Consider the following 7882-nt stretch of genomic DNA (forward strand, 5'->3'; position numbering starts at 1 on the left):
CATAGACTAGCACTGTGGGTGTCAGAGCTGGAAGGGACTTTAGCATCCTAAGGGCCAAGTCCACAGTAAGCCACTTTGCCAAGGCCACTCAACTAAGTGGTAGATCTTGGAATAGGGACCTGGCTACTAACTCCAGCCTAGGGTCCATTATTGTACCAGTCCCTTGGTTCCCTCATTTATAAAAGAGGAGCAGCCATATTTATCAGGCAGAATACCTGTAATGACTAAATGGGTCAACCTCTGGGTAAGTGCCTCACACAAAGATTGGCCCCCAATAAATATTTAATAGCTTATTTTATTACCAGGTTATTATTCCTTGGTGCCTACATCTCTAATTACTATCCCTTCTCACCATTTTTAGTGCAGATGCTACATGTACCCCCATACCTGTGTAACCGGTTTGGTGCTGAGGGTCATGCAGGCCGGGTATGAGTTTCTGCCACAGAACTCACCTCAGGGTGATACAAGAGATGAATTAACCCATATGGAAAATGGTCTCTTGCCCTGGCTGGTTTGGCTCAGTGGATAGAGTGTTGGCCTGGGAACTGAAAGGTCCCGGGTTCTATTCCCATCAAGGGCACATGCCTGGGTTGTGGGCTTGGAGGCAGCCGATTAATGATTCTCATCATTGATGTTTCAATCTCTCTCTCCCTCCTCCTTCCTCTATGAAATCAGTATATATATTGATTTCATATATATATATATATATATGAAATCTAAACCAGCTAAATGTCATTCAAGATTGACAGCAAAATAAAGACATTTTCATATATATATGAAAATGGTCTCTTTATGAAAAAACAAAAGACTTTATATAAATTTGTTGACTTCTACAGTATAGAAGCACCAAGGACAACCAATGCAGGGAAGCCTAGAGCCTTTTTACTTAAGGTTTCCTTGTGATTTAGAACCTGTGTCCACAGATCAACACTCATAAATTCTTACTTTTCTCGGGAGCACACTGTTGCCCATTGTTTCTTTAGTTAAAGGGAAAATAACTTCCAAACTCAGGAATTTTATTTTAGTACCCAGCAAACCATCTATCCTAGTTATCAGTCAAACCATCTATTCTCTAGTTACCAGTGCCATGAGTAGCACTGATAACTAGAGAAATGTGCCCACATCTTCATTGTGCATATTTAGTTCTTAAGATATTGCCTACGGTTCATAATTACAACTGTGAGAAAGGGGCATATGCCTGTGACAACTCTGTGTTCTGTGTCCTCATAAGAGTCTACAGGTAAATTAAGTAACAACACTCTAATGATGGTATATGAAGGTGTTTAACTTGAGCCTAGTTTCCTGTGACCTATTTTAGGCTTGGGTACACTATTGCCATTAATATTTAGTATTTTGCTCCAAAAGAGAACCTCTCTGCTGGTGACAGGGCATTCCTTGACATAAATCAGCCAAAGACGACTATCATAGAATCCACGTCACACATAAATTACACCCAAGCCACACGTCACACTATGCAAACACTGCATTTGAATTTGAATTGAAAAAATCTCCCAATATGAAGTAGAGAGAAATTAAAAAGATGGAGAAAGGAAAAGAGATTGGATAATACAAAGCAAATGCCAATATACATCTAATGGCTATTCAAGAAACAGAGAAAGAACTGAGTCCTCAGAATAAAAAGCATACTGAATTCTAACATGGTTAAAAAAACAAACCTAAATAGCACAATGCCAAAGATTTAAAAAAGAAAATTCAACTTAATCCCTTCCCCAGCTCCCCAACCCTCCCCCCCCCCCCCCATTTCCTTACAGCTGGAGGGATTGAACAAAAAAGGAAAAAAACAAAAAACAACAACTCATGGACCACAGTGTGCTGAATGCTGGGGGAGGGGGGAAGGGGGGAGGGGAGAGGTGGAGAAGAGCTAGGGGGGTGGTGAACACACAATACAGTGTACAGATGATATGTTGGTTAATTGTATACCTGAAATCTATATAATTTTGTTAACCAGTGTCACCCCAATAAATTCAATAAAAAAGAAAAATGTTTTAAAAATTAAAGGAATGAGAAAAGAGATTACTAACAAATGAATGACAATCAAATTAACAGCACAACATATCAGCATCAATGGGTGTCCAAGAACAATTCAAAAATTACCTCAAAGTGCTGAGGAAATATACTTCAACCTAGAATTCTAAACCAGCTAAATGTCATTCAAGATTGACAGCAAAATAAAGACATTTTCAGGGTATTGCCCATGGACCATGGCTGAGAGGCACCTACTATAGTTTATATTTCAGCAAGAAGCAAAATAAGCCCATGATGAAGCAATGAAATGCTAGAAGCAAAGGTGAGAAAAAGATTAGAAAGTCTCTCAAAACGACATAGCCAGAATTACATGAATGATCTGTGTAGCATTGGATGCCTTTATCATCTAAAATAAATAAATTTAAGAATTTAAAAACAATGAACACTGTACAACTAAGAACAGTAGGATGAATAAAGTTAACTGTAAAAATATTGCAAATTAGAAACAAAAAAAAATTAATGATACAAAACAATGTTTCTTTGAAAATAACCAAAAAAAATGAATAAACTTTTACAAAGTTAGGCAAATATGACAAAACTAGAACTAAAATGAGAGAACAAAAGACCTCGTTACAAAGCATATTAAATATATACACTGAGTGGCCAGATTATTATGATCTCTGAATGCATAATAATCTGGCCACTCAGTGTATATCCTATATAATAAAAGGCTAATATGCAAATTGTCCCCTTGACCAGGAGTTTGACAAGCAGGCAGGCCGGCCAACCGCCCATGTCCCCTCCCCCTGGCCAGGCTGGCTGGACCCCACCCATGCACAAATTCATGCACCGGGCCTCTAAAATATATATATATATATATATATATATATATATATATATATATATATATACACACACACACACACACACACACACACACACACTGAGTGGCCAGATCATTATGCATTCAAAGATAATAATAATCTGGCCACTCAGTGTATATAGTGTCCCCAAAAAATGTATACATACGCTTTGAATTATTATAAAGGCAGTGTTTATTAAAATACATTTTCAAAATTGAGCTATCAGCTATTTATATTTTCTCTAATATATATGAAGTCCTTATGTAATCAACTAACTCCATTACTCATTAACACAATAAACTCAATTTGGAATAGAAAGCCTAAATAGAAAGTAAACAATAAAAAAAGTTAAACTACCCTAAAACCCACAAGTAAACAATAACAACAAACTCTTCACTTAAATGGTTTTATCAGAAAAGCATTTCACATATTTATAAAGAATGATTATTTCTCCTGCTACTACAAAGCAATGACAACAACACACACCCGGGCTTTATTCTAAAATAATATTTTCTCTTCATCATATTTTATATCCTAGAAAGAGACCTTCAGATCCTCTCCCTATAGGGAAATGTCTGTGTCTGCAGAGTGAATAGAGCCCTGTCCAGGACCTGGCTGCAGGACATCTCTCCTTTTCCAAACAGATTTTCCGTGCTCCAGCGTCAACTCTGGTTTGTCCATGAAAGGTCTTTCCCTGGTGTGTTCTCATTCCTCCAACTGCTCCCTTGTTCCCCACTGTTCCCCAGACCCTCTGCCTTACAGACACCTTTGCTGCAATTACAGAAAAGCATAAGAAGGCAAAGTAACTCCAACAACTCACTTGAGGATTCAGAGGAAGAAAATATGTATCTGTTGATACTGAATAGATAGAGTTTGAAGAGAACTTTTTAAAAATGAATACTATAAATGTCATTCAGATACCAATAAAAGGCCTTCTGGAACTGAAAAAAGATATAGAATTTAAAAATTTTATAAGATAAACTGAAAAGGGTGTGGGCATAGCTGAGTACACATTTAGATCTGAAAGAGCCAGTGCAAGAATGAGTTCACAACACAGAGCAAACACAGGAGACTGAAGTCCCTAACTCAGTGTGCCAGTCCTACTATTTTATTGCTGCTTGTAAAAGTGAAGCAACTGTGACTAAAATGCACAATCCCATGTGATGCTCAAAGGATGTTCAACCCTAGTAAAATTCTTGAGGTACACCCCAGCTTCAGATGCTTAGTGAGGTATTCACAAATAAAATGCTTCAGTCAAATATTTTTAAATCCCTTCATGTGATATAAAAGAACAAAAAAAAATGAACATTCAAGTTGAGTTAGTAGTTTGTTGGTGTTACTTTGTTTGTAGGAGTGTGTGTGTGTGTGTGTGTGTGTGTGTGTGTTTTCCATATTCTGGATTCCTCCTATTCCATAGAAATGACTTCTTCCCTAAAGACTATTTTTGCACAAACAGGACTTTCTGCCACTGCTGTTGTTTATCATACAAAGGAGATGCTTAGATATTTTATGCAATTGGGTTTTTTAAGGTTAAATTTCCTATCAAATACAATCTCACTCAGGAGTAAACAGCTCCATGCTGTAAGCAGGGTTAAAACACTGTATAAAAGCTCTGGCTAGTAGCGATGTGGAAGGTTGGAGGTGAGTCTAAAGAGATCATCTAGGCCCAGCTGGTATTGCTCAGTAGTTGAGCATTGACCCATGAACCAAGAGGTTACCAGTTCAATTCCTGGTCAGGGCACATGCTAGGTTGAAGGTTCAATCCCCAGGAGGTGGCATGCAGGAGGCAACCCACTGATGTCTCTCTCTCATCAATTTTTCTATCCTTCTCCCATCCTCTCTCTCTAAAATAAATTAAAATATTTTAAAGATAATCTAGGAATGCTTGGGGCAAATCCCATTGAGAAGGTTATGATGGACCATGGCTTCCGGAGTTGGGGCAGAAGAGGCAACCCTGGCATTGAGAGTCATCTTTTTGCTACATCAAAGTGCATCCCACCTGGAAAGACTGTGAAACTGCTGGGCAGAGGCACACGAAGTCTATGAGATGAAAGCAGAGAAACCAAAACAGAAAACCAAGTCCAACCAAAGAAGATATAAGTGAGGGAACCACGATCAGTATCATTTGACTCTAAGATGTCTGCCAACCCAAGTAAAAAGTGAAACATGGTGAATGATGTGGTTCCTATTACCAGAAAAGAACAAGTGGACCTACATTTTTTTCTTGGCGCTTAATTATAAACTATATTTCTCAAATGAGTCATTATAATGGGGGCAATGAACAAGTGTGTCAATCTGAAGAAATAAATTATTTAAAGTAGTACTTCTAAGGGCTGTCTTCAGAGCTTTGTAGAGTCTTTCTCAGGGTTTTTAAAGAAAATTGAATGTACAATAGCTTCTTTCCCTCCTGGTTTGGAAATCAGGTTGTCATTGGTTGAATTGTGCTGCCCCACCCCACCCCTGATTCATATATTGAAGTGTTAATCCTCAGGATCTCATAATGTGACATTATTTGGAGACAGGGTTTTTACAGAGTTAATCAAGTTAAAATAAGGCCATTAATGTGGACCTTAACCCAACAGATGGTGTCCTTATGAGAAGGAGAAATTTGGACATAGACACACACAGGGAGAACGTGTGTGAAAACAGAACCAGAGATAATGTTGATGCTTCTATGAGCCAACAAATGTCAAAGATTGCCAGCAAGCCACCATCAGTTAGGTGAGAGGCAAGGAACACATTCTCCCTGCTGTCCCTCAGAAGGAACCAAGCCTGCTGACACCGTGGTCTCAGACTTTCAGCACCCAGACCTGTCAAATGACAAATTTCTATGGTTTAAGCCACTGAGATTGTGGTACTTCATTGAGACAGCCGGGGAAACTAATGCATGTGCCATTATATGTTTTTAGGCCAAGGGATTCTCCAACTCAGCTTTGCCCATCAGTGAACAGGGCCTGAATAGAAGATTCTAGTGATTCCATTAAAAACAAAATAATTAGGAGAACAGAGTCAGGACAATTCCAAAACAGTCCAAGATTGGGAGCATTCTCCCAAGTACCCTACTTCCCCAGCAGTGATGTGGTCACACTAGACCTGCATCAACCATAAAACGTTCTCATTTCTACAATAAAAACTTCACATGTTTTCTTTGGTCTTGTCCTACTTTATATTGGTTCCCCTTTATGACAAGAGTCCAGAGACCAGAAAGAACTGGCCCAGGACCAAACATAAATATACCCTGAAATCTCTGTCACTTAACCGGACCCCTAATTAGGAGCAGGGAAGCCCTGCACTCAAGCTTGTGTGAGCACAGGTAATGCTGCCACATGGTCCCAGCAACTCCTTTTATGACTTGGCTGAATTTTGCCAAGTATTTGCTTGGTGTCACATTTATGAGCTTACTTAAGAATCTTTTGTGCAAACTTTCTGAAGGCTTACTTTATGGACTTGCTCCAGAACTAGATTCCTGGGGCCCATTGCGCAGTATTTTAACGAGGCCAAAAGGTAAGCCTTGCCTCCTGGTTATTTTCTCCTCTCTTCTTTCCGGCCCCTCCTCCTCCTGCTGAGATGTCTCCTTTCCTCCAGGGGTTCCTCCTCTTCTAACAAACAAGTCGCCATCTTACCTGTAGGTAAAACTCTCTTGAGAACCCACCATTGTCCTGCACTCCCCTGGTGTGGACCTGCTCTCCATGGGAAGGTGTATAGTTTTAGGACACACCTCTGAATGCTTCTGTGCTTGACTGTGTGTGTGTGTGTGTTGAGGGAGAATGACTTCACCGGCCACTATTCATAGAATCCAAATATCTAACTAAGCACTGCAAACAACCTTCTAAAATGTCTAATCCAACCTCTATCCCAATGAAAACTTGCTCTAACATCCTTGCTAGCCAGTCACATGGTTCTGGTTGACTTATTCCACTATTAAAGTGACCTCTGGCATTCAGCTAGCCCATAAAGTTGCACAGGGTTCTCACTGGAGGAAGTTCTTTCACCTCTCAAGATGAGTCTTCTTTCTGGGCTCCCTGGCACTGTATCTCCTCTCCTGGACACTCTTACTCACATAGGCATGCCCTCACAACAAAGCGCAAGAGAAGGCCAACAAACTCTACAAATTCTCAGCAGTCAGATATAAAACACTCCTGATTCTTTTCTCACATGTCAATGGCCATCTTGGGAAAAGTACCCTGAAACATCTATATCATTTGGGGCAGAATTCCATCTCCTCCTTTCTCTCCAGATTATGAAATCTTCTCTTGCTGACTTCCCATAAGGGCGGCACAGGGCTAGGTTGGGCTGGGCAGTTTCTCCCAAGTCATATGGCTGTGAACGACAGAGACAAAGGAAACAAAAGTCTGTCATCTCATGATGCAGAATATAAACATGACACGTGGACCCCAGAGGTTCTGGAGATGGTGTCCACTTGTGAGGCTTTGGAAGACAGTGAGGACAGCAGGAATGCAGGCAGGCCATGCAGGAAGAGGGACTTGACCCCCATGGCAGCCCCAGCATGAGGACATGTGCCCTCAGAGACTGGCATCTTGGTGTATCAGGGACAGTTCTGCTTCCTTGTGTGATTTACTGACTATAATAATTATGTTCTGTTTTCTATTATTTAAAGTTCCTAGAATATTCTGAGAAAGTCCCTGGTAAGAGATGTCTCTTGCTTAAACGTGTCAGATGTGGCAAAGAATAGCTGGGGTGGGGTGCTGGTGATGGGCCTATGACGACAAAGGTGGCGCTTTGTGCTACCAGCTCCAGAGGACTTGTGGCCTGGTCTGCTGACCACCACCACCACCACCACCACCACCACCACACACCCTCCCCCCCACCCAGGGACAGGTGGCATGGGTTTTTGGCCTGGAGTCTGAGAAGGCTCTGCTGCACACTGGCTGTCCACTGAAAACTCATTGTTTTACACAATCCCATTACTTTGAAAAGTGTTTCACTGCTTCCCTACACTTTAAAGAACCATTTTATGTGCACAACTCCAAAGAAATCCATATCAAGGGGTCCTAAGCTTTCTGATAGAAGAT

The sequence above is a fragment of the Eptesicus fuscus genome, chromosome 16 (genome assembly GCF_027574615.1).
Source record: "Eptesicus fuscus isolate TK198812 chromosome 16, DD_ASM_mEF_20220401, whole genome shotgun sequence".
NCBI lineage: Eukaryota > Metazoa > Chordata > Mammalia > Chiroptera > Vespertilionidae > Eptesicus > Eptesicus fuscus.